Source organism: Lactuca virosa, chromosome 5 (genome assembly GCF_052849685.1).
Source record: "Lactuca virosa cultivar CGN04683 chromosome 5, Lactuca_virosa_CGN04683_v6, whole genome shotgun sequence".
NCBI lineage: Eukaryota > Viridiplantae > Streptophyta > Magnoliopsida > Asterales > Asteraceae > Lactuca > Lactuca virosa.
This window is the reverse complement of record NC_136430.1, coordinates 2,779,058-2,800,940: the sequence shown is the minus strand read 5'-3', so window position 1 is coordinate 2,800,940 and position 21,883 is coordinate 2,779,058.

Sequence of the window (21,883 nt, the reverse complement as noted above, 5' to 3'; positions counted from 1 at the left end):
ATATATATATATATATATATATATATATATATATATATATATATATATATATATATATATGTGTGTGTGTTTTATGACTAGTATGTACCTTACGCAAATAGGTATTGACTTTTAAGCTGTATCCCTGAGGATTCGACACTGCTTCCATGTGCTATCCTTTAGTGCATTCGAGCAGTGACAAATTTTAATTTTCTTAAGACGCATGCGACAATGTCTTAACAAATTAGCGTCGTTGCTGGGGATACGGTACTGATAATAGTTTGTATGCCCGGATCTTTTCGTACACCTCTAGTATTCAATCCAGAAATTGAGAAAACCGTGGGGAAGCTAAACAAGCAAACAAAACTTCAAAAGCAACAAACGAGTTCCTTAAATCCATCATCCTCCTTACCACCAGAAATCACCATACCACAAGACAGTCCCATGTGGAACGAACGAACCTGGACCCATTTTTTCATTATTTCCAAAAGCACCTCCATCTTCACCTTCCCAAAGCCCATATCAATCCCGTTGGATTAGGTGTCTAAGACAATAAGTAAATCAATATAATTTTGAATTATTAGGAAAGTCCTTGTAATCGACTGGAATGCTTTTTGGAGAGTGAGACTGGTTTATTAAGTTATATATGGTTAATAAATTAATTAAAAATCAAAATAAATAATTTATTAATATATTATGAGAATAATATATTAATTAGAAATAATATTGTTTAATTAAAAATTAATCAGAATTACATGGAATTAATTTTGGGATTAAATGGATTGATTAAAAGTGGAAGGACTAAAGGTGACAATGTTTAAAAGTTGAACATTGACCAATTCTAGAACTTCCCATAGGGGGGACAGTTCTAGAGGAGTTCTAGAGGATTTCTAGAGCTTTTCTTGGGCTCTAAGGAAACTTGGATGCATTAAGGGGAAAACAAAAGGATTAGGGTTATCTAAAAGGAAATTGCCTTATCCTTAGCCTTCCTATCACCTATATAAACCTCATTGGGTTATGATTTTCGAAATTCAACTCATTCCAAAGATAATTTCGAAAATTCCCTTCCTCCTCCCCCTCTCTTCTCTTTAGCCTCCAATTTGCTAGGGTTTGAGTGTGAGTCATTAGAGGCACGAAACTTCTGGTGTTTGCTTTCTAAAGACCAACAAGGAAGGATTACTAGTTTATTTGCTATAATAAACTAAGGTATGTATTTTTCTAATAACCCTTTAGTAATTTCGAAAATAGCAATGTACTTTTAAGGTTCTTGATATTTAATAGTTGTTTGCAAACCATAGTGACAACATAGATCCTTTAGGGTGCATGTGAACTTAGGGTTTATGTTTTTCCGCCAAAAATAGATTTTTTTGTAACATATAAAACCCATCAGTGGTATCCGAGCCATTGTTCTCATTGATCTTGCACAAAGTTGAATATATCAAAATTAGGGTTTATAGAAACTAAACCCTAAGGGGGCAATTTTCGAAAATCCCTAGGGTTCTTGAAACCCTAGCCTCCACCCTATATTTACGAAATTTGCAAGGGTTTTAGAAACCATAGCCCCCTTTGACTAATTTTCAAAAATTGAGGAACCCTTTTAGGGTTTGCCTTGTTTTCTTATTTGTTATTTTAAAAGCCTTAAAATCTGAACAATTAAAATCTGATAAACCCTAGCCTATTTTTCAAAACTTAGAAGGATTAGGATTAGGATTAAATTTGAATTATTTTATTACTTGGTTAATTGTAAATAATTATTTAATCCATAATGCTTTAATTAATTTAATTAATTGTTTAATTAAAAGATAAAGATTAAATCAAAATTGGTTTATTTTTAAATTAAATTAATTTTTATTAATTTCGAAAAAATTGAAACTTAAACCTAGTATTTTAGAAAAGTTTTAAAATACACCTTATACTATATAAAATTAAAAGATTAATATATTTATGTATAAGACAAGTCAGTCAAATCGCTAGTACACCTCATTCACGAAGCCATACTATAATGGGAGTTTAAGGAAGCGGTCTATAAAATGACCACCATTGGGTATCCACTCTTACCCACCGCTCTCTTCTATGGTGGGGGGTGGGGGGGGGGGTTGTTAGCCGAACGGATTTGATATGACATAATCTCATTAATATGTATAATGGTATAAACAAACTAAACTATCTTTATAAAATCTGACTCTAGTTACTTTAGGAAAAATGTGAAAAGTATGCTAAGCCATGAAAACACACATCATGCTTTATATGTCGTTAGTGGAGCGAGTGTGGTTAACCGACACTCTAATATGGACTATAAAGAGATATGATGGACATCTTTAAAATTATCGTTGTTGATGGAGCGTGCGTGGTTAACCGACACATCAATAAGATTGGAATTGGTAAAAGCCTTACCTACCAAAAATTCGAATTTGATTATGGCATCCCTCTTCAAAGTTCGAATTGAAAATATGGATCCTAGCCTTAATTCAATTTTTGGGTTAATAATTAATGATTAAAATCAACTAACTTGAATTCTCTTTTGTCATAATTTTAGATGTCTTATGAAGATAGAAATGGTCTTCCTCATTCTTTTGGAAATGGTTTTCCTCTTTGTTCTGAAGATGATTTTCCACATTCTGATCAAGGTGAAAATGTTTTCCCTTCTTCGGGAATTGGTGGAACTAGACATCATGCTTCTTCAACTCTTCCACTTCCTCCTCCGGTGACTCTCCCAACGTCACGTTTTTGTCAAGTTGAAAGATATAAAACAAGTCAAGCCCTATTGGCATGAAGACATCAAGATGGAAATTCTGTGTGTACGCATGTTCTACAAATGAAATCGTACATTGAAAAGTTGGATAAAATGAGTGTCATTTTCCCAAGGGAGCAATCCATTAATTTGGGTCTACTCTCGCTTCCTAAGTCATATGGTCAGTTTGTTGAAAACTTCTATATGAGGAATGTCGATGTGACCCTAATTGACCTAACCCAAATGTTGATAGTTGTTTAACCAGAAATGCTCAAGAGCACATCTGAAGCAGAGTTGCTTATAGGGTCTAATTCCAAGGTTTCCATGGACATTGGTGGTTCAGAAAAAATTTCTCATCCCAATGGAAAGGGATCATCCAAGGTCAAACAGTTTGATCGTATGGTAAAGAGAAAGGCTCGTTCTGAGATCATCTCATTTGTTAATCCCAAAGAGTCCATTTGTTTTTACTGTCAATTGAGAGGACATTGGTTGCGAAGCTGCCCAAAGTACCTGAAAGATATCAGATATGGTAAAGGTAATTCGAATGACTATACTTCAGGTACATCCATTATCTAACTCTATTATTTTTTCAAGTTCCTAGTCGTAGACTCTTAATACATTATGTGATGATCACATTTGATGTTGTTGCAGGATCTAAGAGAAAGAAGGAAGCTTAAGTAGAGTGAGCTGAATCTGATTGTCGGAAATAGACTTCGGTCACATGGTTCGATGATCAGAATTTGGAGCTACTACTAAGGAATTTGGATGATTTAATAGATTGCTATTCTCTTCGGAGATTCCTAACACATAGTTTTTCATTTTATGCGTTGTAAGGACAAGTTCCAATTTTTCGTTTATTTTCAATAAAAGGGAAAATTTAGTTTATCTGGTTGCCTTATTTATATATCCTTACAATGGAATTTATGAAAGTTTTGGTTACGTTTCTATTATTATCAATATTAATTGTGGATTTGATTCTTATGATATCGAATGTGGTATTGTCATAATTGACCAAGTGAAAAGAAATCTCATCACCAACTGGACAGATACTTGGTATTGTACAAGTCGCATTGTATAATATATGAGAATCTTGTTCATTGGAAAATTATAACTAATTTATTGATCACATGTTTATGTGAGTCAAGTGAAGGACTAATGGATCTAGTACATGTTGATATGGACTATTCAGATCTACCACAAAGGACGATAAGTCTATTCTTCATGATTTTATGATGTTTCGGTAAAAGTGGTTGGGGTTATAAGATTAAGCATAATTTTGATACTTTGAAAAGATTCAAAGAGTAGTAGAACAAATAAGAAGAATCTATTAGGCAGCTAGATTAAAGATTCTCCAATATGATTAGAAAGTAGAATGTTATAGTATCATGTTTTATGATCATCTTAGTGATTGTGGATTTATATCACAATTGATCCTCGAAGAACATCTTAGTGCAATTGTATGACTAAGAAGAGGAATCAGATATTATTGAAAATAGTTCGATCATAGATGAGTCATACTTCATTCCAAATCAAGTTTTAAAGCCATACTCTAGTAATTATACATCATATATTGAAACTTTTTTCAAATTAAGAAGGTTGAAAAACACCTTGAAATATTTTGAGTAAAATATTTGATTACTCTAGCACATATATAATTTGAGTTGTGATGTTTTCGTTAACCGAGAAACAAAAGATAAACTGAGACCTATTCTATGGAGGGTTTTCTTGTCGAGAATCCACACAAACTTTTGAATATTTGTTTTAGCTCGTCAATGAATGTTCCTTGAGAGAAAACTCATATGTCAAGAAGTCAATGGGAGTCGTGATGATCTTGAGAATTTAAAGATTCAATAGACAATAAACCTTTTATTTATCACTAGCACGCAACCTGAGGTTGATAACCTATTGTGTTTGGTTGACACATTCTTATTTCTGTGCACTTCTAGTTTAGTTGGCAATGCTTATGAGTTTTATGTCTTTGTTTGACTACAAAAGCAAAAGCGCGTTGGTCAGTGAAAGTGCATTGATCAATATGGATGAATTGATAACAACATGGAAGCACTGGTAGGCCCTTGTGCTACCAGAGGGCAAGAAATTTAGAAAAGCGAAGTTCAGTCCATGAAGGAAAGATAAATTTGAATTTGGTTTTGTCCTAAACTGTAACGCCCCAAAATTTAGAACCAATTTTTTTGTTTTTATATTAAATAACCCATCAACCAAACATGTTTGAAAAAACCATAAAGTATTCAGAGAGTATCAATAAACATCTCAAAGGTACATCAGAGTCAATAAAGCGGAAAATCATGGTGCGTGCAATGCGATCTTCCCGAGACCTTCCCTTTTGAATCGATAGTACTTGAAACATAAATTGAAAAACGTATGCATAAAGCTTAGTGAGTTCCCCAAAATACCGCATACCATATATATATATATATATATATATATATATATATATATATATATATATATATATATATGTCAGCTCAAGGCTGTATCGGGTCTATTTCACCCCCGATTCTATTTCAACTCATATGTCAGCACAAGGCTGTACCAGGTCTATTTCACCCTCGAGTCTATTTCACCCCACATATATATACCAAACATGCACACATGCATACAACACATACAACAGGAGTCACAAAGACTACAAGCACATACAATCCCTAATGTCCTATAGTATAGTGAGCAAACTCACCTCGCAAAGCAACTCAAAAGTCAACATGCCCTTAAAATCCCACAACAGGTGCTAAACGCCACCTAGATAATAATACAAGGAAAAACCTTAATCTACCTATTAGGATATTAATAGCTGAACAAAATCTACAAGTCAAAAGTCAACCCCCAAGGTCAACGGTCAAAGTCAGCAGTCAATGTTGACTCCATTCGACCACCACGTCGTGGTCTTCCTTGGCCACATTGTGGCCCATATACTACCAAACAGTCGGGAAAATCCTAGCCTCCACCCCATGGTGACCTAGGACCACGTCGTGGTTACTGAGGTTCCAAAAGCTTAATGCATTAAGCTTTTTTCTTTGATTCTAAGAGCTCCAAAGATCAAATCTAGTCCAAAATGTGATCTAGAAGGATAAAGTTTCTAACTTTATCAATTAGGACCACCCAAAATGTCCAAAAACCCGAATCTCTAAGTCCCAAAAGGCTTAACAATACAAGAACTTAACCAATAATCACTTATTCCATAAGGTCTAAAATCCATCCTTTCCAGAAGCAATTCTAGCACCAAAACTAACCTAAAAGTTGGTGATTTATAGACATGCATGTCCAATGCATGTATTGAACCCATATTAGATCAAAATGAGGGGTTATGACCTAAATCACATGCATGGATTGAAAACCCAACCAAACTCCAGAACCAAGGCACAAACTACCCCAAATTCCCCAGAGATTTATAAAGTTGCAAACTTTAAGAGATCTCACCATCCCAACAAACAAGAACAAGAAGTTTATGGACAAAACTCAAGATATAGAAACCTAGAATAATAAAAATCGAGTCTTGGAAACTTACAAAGGTCCAGAAGAGTGCTAAGGTGAAGAATGGAGGCTTGCTTGCTTGTTCTTTGCTTCCTTTTTCCTCCTTCTTCATTCTTTAGCTTCAAGGAACACCAAACTAGCTCAATAATGGAGGAAAGTGATTAGGGTTTTCTTTAGGGTTTGATGGGGCTGATGGAGGCTGAGGATGAGCAAACCCTATCCTCCCCATTCCTTTAAATAAGGAGCAAACCCAGAAAAATAGGGTTTTCATGTCAACCGTCCACCATGCCGTGGCCAATACTACCATGTCGCTGTGGCTTGAATGAAACACACGAATCCTTCTCGCCTCGCTACGTTGTGGTGGTGCCTCCACCACGTCGTGGCAACCCTCAAAATGAAGTATCTCAAGATCTGGGAGTTACATAAACCTTTTCTTATGATTGTAGGTTGGAAATCATAGATTCACATGGATATGAACGTATGCACCATGAAATATAGGTGAAAAAGGTTTCGTTCTAATTCATGAGAATGATTATGAGGAAACACTTTAGCTGATAGATTATAAGATCTGATAAAGATCGATATGGGTATTGCTTGTGTTAATTGCATCCTCAAATTCATAATATGATTACGGAATCCCTCTTAATATTTCGAATTATGAGGAATGGCAAGAAATTATTTGAACTTTCATTACATATATATACAAGTTCTGAAAGGGTTCAAACATACACACATATGCTATCCAATTAAGGTGTATAAGCTTAAGAAGTCTAGTTGGAGACTTATCGAAGCATCGCGTAACAGAAATCTGTATTTCAGTAAGAAAGTTAAGAGTATTGATTTCTAAAAGTCCAGTTGATTTCTGGGTACATGTCAAAGCTAGTGGGAGCATAATTGTTATGCTAGTATTGTATGTTGACAATACTATTCGTAGGGAACAAAGTTTTCAATATGCAAATTGCACAGTTTGGGAGTTGTTTCGCTATAGTAGACTTAAGGGAGAGGGCACTCGTACTTCTTTTCGAATCTAAAGGTTTAGATTATATAGTTTAATAGAACTTAGTCATAGACATATATGAATATCATGTTGAAATGGTTCAACATAGGAAATTCAATATATATGGAAATATTATAGCATGAGAATGAACACATATCAGATCCTTATATAAGACATAATGAATCGAGTCTCATATGCTTCAGATATATGATCGATTACATATGCTATAATATTCACTTATTTTGATTATTCAAATGCTCAGAACACTGTGAGGAAAATGACTAGAATTTTATGTGAATAAAGTTGTTAAATAACTGTCAAGAACATTCTAAGGTTATACCAAAAGACTGGCTGCTTGTGGACAGTTAGAAGTATGATATTAGTTTGGATGGACCATAGTGACATGATTCTGGATTGAGATGGTTCTTAATCAGAATTGATGGTCATATGGCAATATGGAAATGTTTCCATAATGGGAGATAATTGAAAAATCTACATGTGAGTTGGAAACTTTAATGCAAAGAGAAGTACTCGAGGAGTGTACCTTGAATTAGAAATTACGATGGAATTGTTTCTAATAACAAAGTTCCAATATGATATTCTGTAATATCAAAGGATCAGTCTTTGAGATTTTGGAATCTTGATATCACATGAGATTAATCAATGTTAAGTTGGAAATTCCATCACATCTTGGATTATGATACAAATTTAGAATTGTGAGATGAGCATCATTGGAATAATTTCCAGGTGATCTGTTCACAAATGAATGATGATAAAGAGGCATAGTATGCATGTTCATAACATGGCACGACTGATGTTTGATTCAAGTGGTTAGTTGATTACTCGAAACATTATACAATGAATAAAGTCATAATTATTTTGGTGATTAAATAATAGAGATTATTTATACTCAATAGTTTTGAGACCATAGTTAATTAGTTTATTATTGTGTTTCGTTTTGCATGTTTTACTTCCTGAATAATTTGATTATTCGAAACTCCACAATCGCTCATACTTTAGGAAGTAAGTAGTGAATGAAGACTATCATGAATTGGATTGTAGATTGTCTAAGGAGTGTAGACATAGAAATTGTGTTGCTACAACTTTCATGAGTACTTAGAAAATGGAGATTTGAGTATTGGATAAACCCACACCTAGAGAATTACTTCATGGATAATATCAAGAATAATTCTGAGACGATAATATCTTATATTCTTAAAGTGGAGATATATGAGTCGTAATTTACAAGTTGGTTGTACATTGGTATTGTGAAAATGCATCATTAACTTGATGTTATAAAACGTAGTGTTGTGCGATTTGGTGAATCAAAGATACAAGCATATGATTCAAAGTTTATTCGTTCCTTTTTCCCTAACGGGAAAAGCGATATCTTTGGGCCCCTCGGTGATTTGGTATTGACTTATAGTGCTGGGCCCAACTATGACTAAATTGATGTGTTCAATTAGAGGTCTTATGACGTCATCACAAATCAGGAAATTGGAAAACAAAATTTTGGACAATGAGATTGATTCTAACCCATGTCTCATATCCATATGATATATTGTAGAATGAAAGAATATTTTATCACTTATCTAAAGGACAAATATCTGATCGGATCAGATTTCGACAGTTGCTTTGGAAAGCACCCTTTGCTGTTTAATTTAGAAGTTATACCTGTAATTTAGTTTTAGACTTATCCAAGTGGGAGACTGTTGGATTAGGTGTCTAAAACAATAACTAAATTAGTATAATCTTGAATTATTAGCAACGTCCTTTTGGGTTGCCCTTAAACCTAGTAATTGACTGGAATGCTTTTTGGAGAGAGAGATTGGTTTATTAATTTATTATATGGTTAATAAATTAATTAAATATCAAAATAAATAATTCATTAATTCATTATGAGAATAATATATTAATTAGAAATAGTATTGTTTAATTAAAAATTAATCATAAATTAATTGAAATTAATTTTGGGATTAATCATATTAATTAAAAGTGGAAGGACTAAAGGTGACAATGTTTAAAAGTTGAACATTGACCAATTCTAGTACCTCCCATGCGGAGGACAGTTCTAGAGGAGTTCTAGAGGTTTTCTAGAGCTTTTCTTGGGCTTAAGGAAACTTGGATGCCTTAGGGGAAAGCAAAATGATTAGGGTTATCTAAAAGGAAGTTGCCTTCTCCTTAGCCTTCCTATCACCTATATAAACCCCATTGGGTTATGATTTTCGAAATTCACCTCATTCCAAATAGAATTTCAAAAATACCCTTCCTCCTCCTCTCTTCTCTTTAGCCTCCAATTTCCTAGGGTTTGAGTGTGAGCCATTAGAGGCACGAGACTTCTAGTGCTTGCTTTCTAAAGACCAAAAAGGAAGGATTACTAGTTTATTTGCTATAATAAACTAGGGTATGTATTTTTCTAATAACCCTTTAGTAATTTTGAAAATAGCAATGTACTTTTAGGGTTCTTGATATATAATAGTTGTTTGCAAATCATAGTGACAATATAGATCCTTTAGGGTGTATGTGAACGTAGGGTTTATGTTTTTCTGCCAAAAATAGATTTTTTGTAACATATAAAACCCATCAAATCCTACTCGCCAACACCTTCTGAAAAATCCGAAACCACAGACTCATCTGAATCTGATTCCGACAATTAATCCATAGGAGACATAGAAAACGAAGAGAAAACTCTCAGAGAGTGAGCCACCCAAGAGGTTACTCAGTAACCTCTCCGCATCACCTTTCCAGATGCCTAAAACTTTGAGTTGAAATCCAGGTTGATACATCTTCTTCCCAGATTCAGAGGTCTCGAAACTAAAGACACACATAAATTTCTTAAGGAGTTTCATGTGGTTTGTTTTGGAATGATGTAACACCCGTGTTCCAGATTGATTTAGCTTACTATTTATCAGGGACCAAAGATGGAGTTTTGGGAAAAAGCCTATGCCATGACGTGGTGCAAGGATGCCCATAACGTGACATGGAGTAAATGGAACACGTGTTTTTAATGAGTGACTGTTACACTCATAATTTGGTAAGTTTCCTTTTACCCCCTCAATGCAAAATTCTTTTCATTTTTTTCCTTGGCTAGTACGCGGGGCGTACTCTATGAGTACTTTTAGCGTAATAGCTCTTTTCTAGTCACAGGCTTCACCCACGTATGATGGGCGTACACAAGGTTTGGGCAAACCCTAACTTTTAGGGTTTGCACCCTATTTAAACAACTTATAGCACCTCTTGGACATTTATTGACCAACCTCCGTCTCCTTATGCCCTAATACGAAACCGTAAGAGTGTTTGGTGAGTTTTTGAGCTTAAAGTGAGTTTGTTGGTGTTTTGTGGTGAAGAAGAAGAAGAGGAACACTTAGAGGAATAGCTTGAGCTTGTAGATCCAAAGTCACCTTCACCTTAGCAAGCCTTTTTAGGTAAAAAGGTCTCACCTTGATGGTCCCTTGTGCTAGATCTTTTTTATGGGGTTATTTATTCATTTTGAGTCTTTTGAGTTAAAGTTGAGCCTTTGATCTACTCCAGAAGCCATGGATGTTAGATCTTAGCTCCATGGAGGTCCCTTTTCATAAAAATACAAACTTTGTGAAAGATATTGGTCCGTGCAAGTGTTAAGAGCTTTATTAAGATTCTTTTTGAGTGTTGGGTCCCATTAAGCCATGCATGAGCATAAAGTTGAAAAATTTACGTATTAAGTCACCCTTTAGGACTAGATCTGAGAGTTTGGAAAAAGGTCTTAACTGTTTAAGTGCTTAACGAAATGGATTTGGAGTCTGAGGCGTACACTGGCGTACTCAGCAGATGGACGCTTGGGCTTGGCTATTTTCGGTACTGGGCCATGCTTTAGACATTTAAGATTGGGCCTTGTTGGGCCATTAGACTTCTGATTTTGGGATTATGCTAGTATTTTTGGCTCCTTTGGATTTATGCCCATGATGGGTTTTGGGCCTAATTTGGAACATTGGTCCATATTGGGCTTTAGGTTGCCATTTAGGATTTGGGCCTTTTGAGTAGTTGGGTTGGGCCTTGGTTTTGGGCCAAGTAAGAAAAAGGGTAAAATAGTATTTTACCCTAGTTATGGGTTAAAGATCTTAGGTTCTTGTTTATTGGTCGACGTCCAATTATTAATTGGATATTATTTTGATTATGTTAGCGCGGAGATTTTCCGGACCAGTTGACCAAGATTCATTTGAGTGTTTCAGCAACTAGATGTGAGTTTCCTCATTGTGTTTAGCGGGTCGAAGGAACCAATTCCGGCCCATGGTTTGTTATGTTTAGGATGCTAGATGTCTGCGTGAATCTTGCTTATGTTATGTGATTGTATGTTTACCGGGCGGGGCCCGATGCCGGGCGGTGTCCGATGACCATTTTGTATGCTATTTATCCTTGTGATTATTGCATCTGTTATGTGTTTATCTGTTTATATGTTTATATGTATATCGGGCGAGGCCCGTTGACTGACAGATCTGTATACCAAGCGGGGCTCGATGACGGGCGGGGCCCATTATATGTTTATTTTGTATGGTATGTGGTATTTTGGGGAACTCACTAAGATTTGTGCTTACGATTTTCAGTTTTTGTTTTCAGGTACTTTTGGTTCAAAGGGGAATAACCGAGGATGATTGTAGTGCACACACACACCACCTCGTTCCACATTTTATGTTACTCTGATGTATTGTGATGATGTTGATACACTTTGATTCACCGTGATTTATATGCTGATGTTTTGATAATAGTTTTATTAATTTAAAAATGAAATTTTTAGTCTTAATTTTGGGTTGTTACAAGTTGGTATCAGAGCTTTATTTTGAGGGATTTAGACATACTCTCGGGTGTGTCTGAACTCAAATTGAGTATTTGGTAAAAGTTTTCAAAAAAAATGTTTTATAAAAAGGGTTTTCTGATAAAAGAAAAGGGTATGTTGCATGCAATTGATCGAGCTCAAGTAAGTTTTCCCAAAATACCCATACATGTTTTATGATATGCATTGATTTATGAATTTGTGAATCGCATGCTTGTTTGGCCTAAGGATCTGCTCAATATTTGCAAGATAGAATGCTAGGAGAGATGCCTTTATATACCTACTGTATGAGCTTGTAGACTTGCATGCTAGTACTGATCAGTCAGTGATAGGATGGTATGTTTAGGTTATCCTTGAATCCGATTACTCAATGCTCGAATGTTGCTTGCTCTGTGCTTTTTAGAAGTTCTCACTAACTTCAGCTAGCTAGTAAGCGAATATGCTAAGTTATATATTACGAAAACTAAATAATTTTAGAAGGTTAGATTTTAACTCTATTACACAACTCGTGTTTGAGTCCAACCGTCGTTGTGTGAGACCTTTCATTCGAAGAATTATGGTGTCAGTGATATGTAATTGTATTCGTGAGCTAGTTAGAGGGTGCTAGTAGGAATTCCTTCTGCAGCTGATGGTGAAGAGTGGTGTGGTATTTGCCCTAGGAAAACCTAGGAAAAGATTTAGTGCTGGGAGCCTTGTTTTGTGCAGGATTGTATGTGTAGATAAGGAGTGACTTAGAGGATTCAAAGCGATCCTTGAGGAAAGTACGTATAGATGTGGAAAGTAGTATGGGCCCGTACTACTGGAAACAGAGGATCCGTACTCGAGTCAAGGAGAGAAGCGATGAAACCAAGTGTAGAGTATGAGACTCCTCAATATATTTATACGTATTCTGATGGTTTATATGGTCTATTTTCCGTATGGTGACTCTTCGAGGCAGACCGATTAGTTGTTCTGGTGCTGGTGAAGGTTCAGGCTCGGGTTCTGGAGCTGGGCAGTTGGACGATCAGATGCGGGAGTTCATTTCATCTGAGATTATACGCAGACTCCTGTGATCTTTGGTACGATCAAGGAGGGTATCATGGAGGTGTTGGAGGAGCGCTTGGGTTCTTTCCGTTCTGAGATGGTGGCTTTGATTGGGGCTTGTTCGTTGACTTTTAAGGAGTTTCGGACATGTGGGGCTTCGAAGTACTTCAGGGAGAAGGACGCGATTGCGAGTAGGCATTGGTTAGCGGATGTCGCTAACGCCTTCCGCACTAGATGTTGTCCCGATGGGGCAAATGTCATACTTGTTTCCTGTCTTCTGAAAGACAGAGCTCGAGACTGGTGGGAGGAGATTGGGCGCTCCATTGGTGATGAGGCGGTTGATTCGATGACATGGGATGATTTTGTGACTAGATTCCTAGCTGAGTTTGCACTAGTGATTGAGGTGCAGCAGCTGGCGAGGGAGTTCCAGGACCTTCGCCAGACTAATGAGACGGTGGCTGAGATCACCTCTATGTTCCGTGAGAGGGCGTTGTTGGTTCCGCAGTATGTGGCGGACGAGTAGATGAAGAAGGCGAGATACCATGAGATGCTGAGGAGTGATATTCGGCAGTTTGTGAGCCGATCCAGTTGCAAAACACCGGAGGATATGATTGCGAGATCCACAGAGAGGGAGATTGATATTGAGATGGAGAAGAAGAGGAAGCATGATTAGGCTCAGGTTTCAGGGGGTTCGGGTAAGAGGACCAAGGTATTTGATTCGAGATCGAGAGGCCAGTAGGGCCAGAGCCACTATGGCAAGTTCAACAAGACGCACGATGGAGCGTGCATGGTGGGTGGTTCTGGTTGCTTTAAGTGTGGCCGAACGAGTCATATTAGTAGGGATTGTACTAATAATACTACTACCGCCACCACCCCAGTATCTGATCTGATTTGCTTCCATTGCAATCAGAGGGGCCACAAAAATCCCATTTTCCGAGTTTGGCAACAGCAGGACTAGTGGTAGCACGCGCTCCAGCGATGCTGAGGATTACTGATGGCCGCCAGTTCAAGGCGGATGCGCCTGTGGTGAAGAGCAGGGCTTTTCAACTGACGGCCGAGAAGGCTCGTACAACACTTGATGTGGTGATGAGTATGTATCTTCTCCTTATCTCTTTATTTATATTGAATTGCCTGCTTATATTTGTGTGTTTTATTTTAGGATCGTTCCTTGTGAACGGTATCTCTGCATTGATATTGCTTGATTCGGGGGCTACCCGATATTTTGTATCGCTTGCGCTTAGCAAGAGGTTTGCTGGAGCTACGGGGGAGCTGGATTGTCCTTTAGACGTTGAGATTGCAGATGATCGATCGGTCCGGGTAGCGAGGGTTCATCAGGTTTGTGTTCTTGAGATGTTTAACGAGCAGTATCCGATTGATTTGGTTCCCATTCCATTGCGCGGGAACAAGGTTATCGTAGGGATGGACTGGTTGAGCCCCAATGGGACAGTGATTGATTGTGAGCATCAGTTAGTACGTATTCGGACCCCAAGTGGGGGATAGTTGGTGGTTTATGGAGAGAGAGCTGAGCGTGGGCCGATTCTATGTTCAACGGCTAGGGCCAGACGCTATCTTCATCAAGGTTGTTCTGGATATGTCACCTATGTTATGGATACCTGGGATAAGGGAAAGGCGATCGTGGATGATGTGCCGATTGTACGAGAGTACCCGAATGTGTTTCCGGAGGATTTTCCTGGAGTACCCCCGGAGAGACAGGTGGAGTTTAGGATCGATCTAGTTCCTGGTGCGGGTCCGATAGCCAAAGCACCGTATCGGTTATCTCCTCTAGAGATTGAAGAGTTGTTTACACAGCTGCAGGAGCTGTTAGAAAAAGGGTTCCTTCGATCGAGCAGTTCACCATGGGGAGTACCGATCCTGTTTGTGAAGAAGAAGGATGGGTCTCATCGGATGTGTATTGATTACCGGGAGTTGAATAAGTTGACGATGAAGAACCGTTATCCACTCCCGAGGATTGATGATTTGTTTGACCAGCTTCACGGTGCATCTTGGTTTTCCAAGATTGATCTACGTTCGGGTTATCATCATATGAGGGCCAGAGAGGAGGATGTACAGAAGATGACCTTCCAGATTTGTTATGGCCATTACGAGTTCGTGGTGATGCCCTTCGAGCTCACCAATGCTCTAGCCGCGTTCATGGACCTCATGAACCGCATATGCAGGCCGATGCTGGATTGGTCTGTGATTGTATTCATTGATGATATCCTGGTCTATTCCAAGACCCAAGAGCTAAATGAGGAGCACTTGAGGGAGGTATTGGAGACTTTGAGAAGGGAGAGACTTTATGAAAAATTCTCCAATTGTGAGTTCTGGTTGTGCGAGATGTAGTTTCTGGGCCACCTTGTCAACCAGAATGGTATTCTGGTCAATCCGGCCAAGGTTGAGGCCGTGATGAGATGGGAGGTTCTGAGGTCTCCATCTGAGATTCAGAGTTTCCTTAGTTTAGCAGGTTACTAGCAGAGATTCATTCATGATTTTTCCAAGATAGCGGTTCCTCTGACTCGATTGACGAAGAAGTCAGTCACCTTTCGTTGTGGGCCTGAGCAGCATGCATCTATTGAGACCTTGACGCAGAGATTGTGTGAGGCGCCAATTTTGACCCTGCCGGAGGGTGTTGAGAACTTCGTGGTTTATTGTGATGCGTCGATCATGGGTTTGGGTGTAGTTCTGATGCACAGGGGTCGCGTGATCGTTTACGCTTCGAGGCAGTTGAAGCCTCATGAGGCAAATTATCCGACACATGATTTAGAGTTGGGGGTTGTGGTTTTCACCCTCAAGATTTGGTGACATTACCTCTATGAGGTATGCTGTACTTTTTACATGGATCACTAGAGCCTGAGGTATCTGATGGATCAGCCGAATATGAACATGAGGCAGCGCCAGGGGTTGGATGTGGTGGAGGATTATGATTGTGAGATCCTTTACCATCCGGGGAAGGCCAATGTGGTGGCCGATGCTCTTAGCCGCAACTCGGTCGCGACTCCGATCAGGGATATTTTTTTGAGGATGAATGTGATTACTCCGCTTTTGAAGCGGATTCGAGAGGCTCATATTGAGGTTATGAAGGAAGAGCACCAGAAGAGTGAATGCATAGTGGGTCAGGTGACTTCCTTTGACTATGATAGCCGAGGGTTATTGAATCTCCATCGGAGAGTGTGGGTTCCGTATTGTGGTGGTGTGCGTCAGGTTCTAATGGAGAAGGCACACAAATCGAGATTCTCCATTCATCTCGGGGCGACGAATATGTATAGAGATATTTGTCCTGATTATTGGTGGCCCTGCATGAAGCAAGATCTAGCTTGGTATGTGGAGAGGTGCTTGACTTGCAGGAAAGTCAAGGCCGAGCATCAACGACCTCACGAAAAGATGCAACCATTAGATATTCCACTTTGGAAATGGGAGGAAATTACCATGGATTTCATTACGAAGTTGTCTCAGACTGCGCGTGGAGTGGATTCAATTTGGGTCATCACTGATCGATTGACCAAGAACACGCATTTTATCTCGATTTAGGAGAGTATTTCTGTGGAGAAGTTGGCTCAGGTATACATCAGGGAGGTCGTAGCACGACATGAGGTGCCAGTTTTCGTGGTCAAAGACAGGGACATCCGGTTCACTTCCAGATTTTGGAAGAGGTTCCACGACGAGTTTGGTTCTCGTCTCCATTTCAATATGAATTTCCACCCGTAGAATGATGGTTAGAGCGAGCATACTATTCAGACCTTGGAGGATATGCTTCGGGTGTGTGTTTTGGATTTCAGTGGGAGTTGGGATACGTATCTCCATTTGGCGGAGTTTTCATATAACAACAGTTATCACGCCAACATTGATTGATCTTTTTTTGAGATGATCTATGGGAGGAAATACATGACCCCGATATGCTAGGGTGAAGTCGGTCAGCGAGTCATGGGGATTACCGAAGTGGTACTCAAGACTACCAAGTTGATTCAGCAGGTTCGGAGTAGACTCCAGACAACTCAGAGTCAACAGAAGAGTTATGCCGACAAGCGCCGATCAGATCTAGAGTTCCAGGTTGGGGACATGGTTCTTTTGAAGGTGTCACCTTGGAAAGGTGTCACCTGATTCAGGAAGAGGGGCAAATTATACCCCAGGTACATCAGTCCTTTTAGGGTTTTGGCCCGGGTGGGACAGGTTGCTTATCGCTTGGATCTTCCCGAGGAACTTAGTCAGATCCATAGCACATTCCACGTCTCTCAGTTGATGAAGTGTTTAGTGGATGATTCTGTGGTGGTTCCATTAGAGGATATTCAGGTGGATGATCTCCTGAATTATATCGAGATACCGGTGAGAATTCTTGACCAGAAGACGAAAACCTTGAGGAACAAGGTTGTCGAGTTGGTGAAAGTCCAGTGGCAGCATAAAAAAAGTTCAGAATGGACATGGGAGCCGGAGGACGATATGAGGGAGCATTACCCAGAGTTGTTTGGAGTAGCGGGCTTCGAGGACGAAGTCTGATTCAAGTTGGGGAGAATTGTAACACTCTTAGTTTGGTAAGTTTTCTTTTAGCCCCTTAATGTAAATTCTTTTCATTTTGGTCCCTGGCTAGTACGTGGGGCATACTATATGAGTACGCTTAGCATACTAGCTATTTTCTGTTCGCGGGCTTCACCCACGTACGCTGGGCGTATGTGGGAGTACGCTAGGCGTACGCAAGGTTTGGGAAAACCCTAATTTTTAGGGTTTCCACACTATTTAAACAACTTATAGCACCTCTTGGACATTTATTGACCGGCCTCCTTCTCCTTATGCCCTAATAGCGAAACCCTAAGAGTGTTTGATGAGTTTTGAGCTTAAAAGTGAGTTTGTTAGTGTTTTGTGGTGAAGAAGAAGAATAAGAACACTTGGAGGAATAGCTTGAGCTTGTAGATCCAGAGTTACATTCACCTTAGCAAGCCTTTTGAGGTAAAAATCTCTCACCTTGATGGTTCATTGTGCTAGATCTATTTTATGGGGTTATTTATGCATTTTGAGTCTTTTGAGTTAAAGTTGAGCCTTTGATCTACTCCAGAAGCCATGGATGTTAGATCTTATCTCCATGGAGGTCCCTTGTTCATAAAAATGCAAACTTTGTGAAAGATATTGGTCCATGTAAGTGTTAAGAGCTTTATTATGCATCTTTTTGAGTGTTGGGTCCCATTAAGCCATGCATGGGTGTAAAGTTGCCAACTTTACGTATTAAGTCTCCATTTAGGACCAGATCCGAGAGTTTGGCAAAAGGTATAAACTGTTTAAGTGCTTAATGAAGTGGATTGTAACAACGTAAATTTTCAAACATTTTTCTCATTTTAAAACATAATATAACTCATTTCATAATTCTCAAAATCACATTTGTCTCAAATGTCAACAAATAAAACGTAAATCCCAGAATCATAAAACAATCTCTCGCCAGTGTGTACAATCATGCCGGTGCCTTGCCGCGATCCTCGGAACTACCTGAAACACATAGCACATAACACGGTAAGCATAAAGCTTAGCGAGTTCCCCAAAATACCACACACAACTCAATAGCCACTCTAGGCTATAACTCAATAAGACCCTCCGGTCTATGTGTCTCAGTGGGACCCTCCGGTCCCAACTCAGTAAGCTCATAATAACAATACTCAACATAAATCACAAAGACATAATGCAGAATATCAAGATACACAGATAAGCACAATAAACATCTCAATCACACAAAGGTACCACTCATGGTAAGTATAGTGAGAAGACTCACCTCGTAAGCTAACAAGTGAAAACCTCATACTCGGAAATCCCGAACTCTACCCACCGGTCTAGCCTCCGCTTATCACATAATAATTATCCCTAATTAATATTGGTCCTCAAGAAGCTAGACTCATCCTTCTACACTCACAGAAGGGTAAAAGACCATTTTACCCCTCTAAAGGCTCAATAGTTCACAAATTGACCAAACCCTAAAAGTCAACAAAAGTCAAGGCAGGGAGTATGCTACGCGTTCCACCTCCCTACGCTGGGCGTACTCGGCTGCTATATAGAAATCGGGGATGCTCGACCCCTACGCTGCGTGTACTGGGGTTACGCCCAGCGTACGCCCCAGTTTCACACTTCTCACGATTTTGGTCTTAATCAGTTAAGACATGGGCTCATATTTCAGATCTGGTCACTCTAATGTCTCTTAATCCATAAATTCAGTGACTTTAAGCCTTTGCATGACTGAAAAGGTCACCAACACTCAAAACACACAACCCCTTTCCTTAAGAAGCTCACAACTCATGCATGGCTCACTCCTAACGTCCAAGATTGGATTTTTATGACTCTATGTCACAAAATACACAGAAAAGGGGTAGATCAAGGCCTTTGGAGCTCATTTACTCATAAAGTCTCCACCTTTTGGGACTAAAACCCTAAATACACCAAATGAATGAACCAAAGTAAAGGATAAGAAAGCTTGAAGCTTTATACCTTTTTAGGGAGCCTTTCACGTAGCTAAGCTCAGATCCAAACTCCTGGGCTCTCACTCCTTCTCCTCCAAGCTCTTTCTCCACTTCAAGATCACAAAGATATACCCACAAGCTCCTAAATGCACCCTCCAGCTACAAGGACGAAGATTTAGGGTTTAGAGGATTTGGTGTCTGGGAATGGTGGCCAGAAATGTGGCCATCATGTCCTTTAAATAGGGAGCTTTCCCTCAATTAGGGTTTCATTCTGTGCCTAGTACGCCCAGCGTACCCACTGGTACGCCCAACGTAATAGGTGGCCTCCACGTTACAAGCACGCATTCGAGTACGCTAAGTGTACACCCAAGCACGCCCCGCGTACTCGCTCACCAACCTATTCTTAATTAAGGGCCAAAAATGAACAAGAGCTCAAGATCAGGGTTTTATAGGATATACCTGGACTTGGGATGTTACATGGACTGGGGTCTGAGGCGTACGTTGGGGTACGAGCTGAGTACGCCCCGCGTACTCAACAGATGGACGCTTGGGCTTGGCTATTCTCGATATTGGGCCATGCTTTGGACTTTTAAGATTGGGACTTGTTGGGCCATTAGACTTCTGATTTTGGGCTTATGCTAGTATTTTGGGCTCCTTTGGATTTAGGCCCATGATGGGTTTTAGGCCCAATTTGGAAGATTGGGCCATATTGGGCTTTGAGTTGCCATTTAGGATTTGGGCCTTTTGAGTGGTTGGATTGGCCTTGGTTTTGGGCTAAGTAAGAAAAAGGGTAAAATGGTCTTTTACTCTGGTTATGGGTTAAGTAGCATAGGTTCTTGTTTATTGGTCGAGGTCCAATTATTAATTGGATATTATTTTGATGATGTTAGCGCATGGATTTTCCAGACCAGCAAACCAAGATTCATTTGAGTGTTTTAGCAGATAGAGGTGAGTTTCCCTCACCGTGTTTAGCGGGTCGAAGGAACCAATGCCGGCCCATGGTTTGTAATGTTTAGGATGCTAGATGTCTGTGTGACTCTGGCAAGGCCCGATACCGGGCGGGGCCCGATGACCATTATGTATGCTATTTATCCTTGTGATTATTGCATGGGCTATGTGTTTATATGTTTATATGTTTAAATGTATACCGGGCAGGGCCCAATGACTGACAGATCTGTATACCGGGCGTGGCTCGATGCCGGGCGGGGCCCATTATATGTTTATTATGTATGGTATGTGGTATTTTGGGGAACTTACTAAGATTTGTGCTTACAGCTTTCAATTTTTGTTTTCAGGTACTTCTGGTTCAAAGGGAAAGAGCCCGGGATGATTGCAGTGCACACATCACCTCGTTCCGCATTTTATGTTACTCTGATGTTTTGTGATGATGTTGATACACTTTGATTCACCGTGATTTCTATGTTGATGTTTTGGATAATAGTTTTATTAATTTAAAAACAAAATTTTTAGTCTTAATTTTGGGTCGTTACAGTGACATAGTGTGACAGTGGGCTGGCCACGACGTGGTAGCTGTTCTGGACCAAGCCCATAATTTTAGGGTTTTCTCCCATATTTAAGCAACATTGCAAAGGATTAATGAATCCTCTTTAACCTCCAACTCTCTACCTCAAACCCTAGCCTCCATTAGAGAGTTTTGGTTTATTTTGGTGTTCTTCGTTCCTCGAAGAAGAAGAAGAAGGTGTTTTGATGCATTGATCTAGCAAGAAAACTTCATCATCTCCATCTTGATCATATTCTGGAACCATGTGAGTATTCAAGTTCCAAGCTTTCTAGTTTGTGTTTCTAGATCTAGGGTTCTTGACCCTTTTCTTCATGCTGTGAGAGTTTGAAGGAATGGATTCCATAAAGTTGACAACTTTATAGATCCTTAAGGTCCATTTGAAGTTATACGTTCCAGATCTAGTGTTCCTTGGTGTATTTGGCCTAATGTGCAAGTTTGAGCCCTTTTTCTTGCTTGAGTTTGACCTATTTTGGGTGAGCCATGCATGTCCATAAAGCATAAGTTTTTATGGTGTATTTTGAGTATAAAAGTCTTTTGGAAAGTTTGATTGGGTGACTTGGTGGATTAAGAGGTTAATGGGTTAACTCATGTCTTAAGATGTCATTGAGGATTTAGGGTTAGAAGTTTTGGATTATCGGGATGACTTAAGGGATAAAGTTGGAAACTTTATCCATTAAGACCTTGGGGTGTATCATATATGAGCTTTGGAGCTCCTAAGGAAAAAGAAAACATCTTAACCAATTAAGCTGTTAAGACCCAGTTACCATGCTATGGAACTTTGGCTGCCATGCCATGGCGACTAGGAGGCTACTTGATTGTTTTGTCTTTATGCTGCCACGACATGGCCAATGGAAGGCCACGATGTGGCTATTCGCTGAAGTGATTTTGGGCTACTGAATTGAGGGTT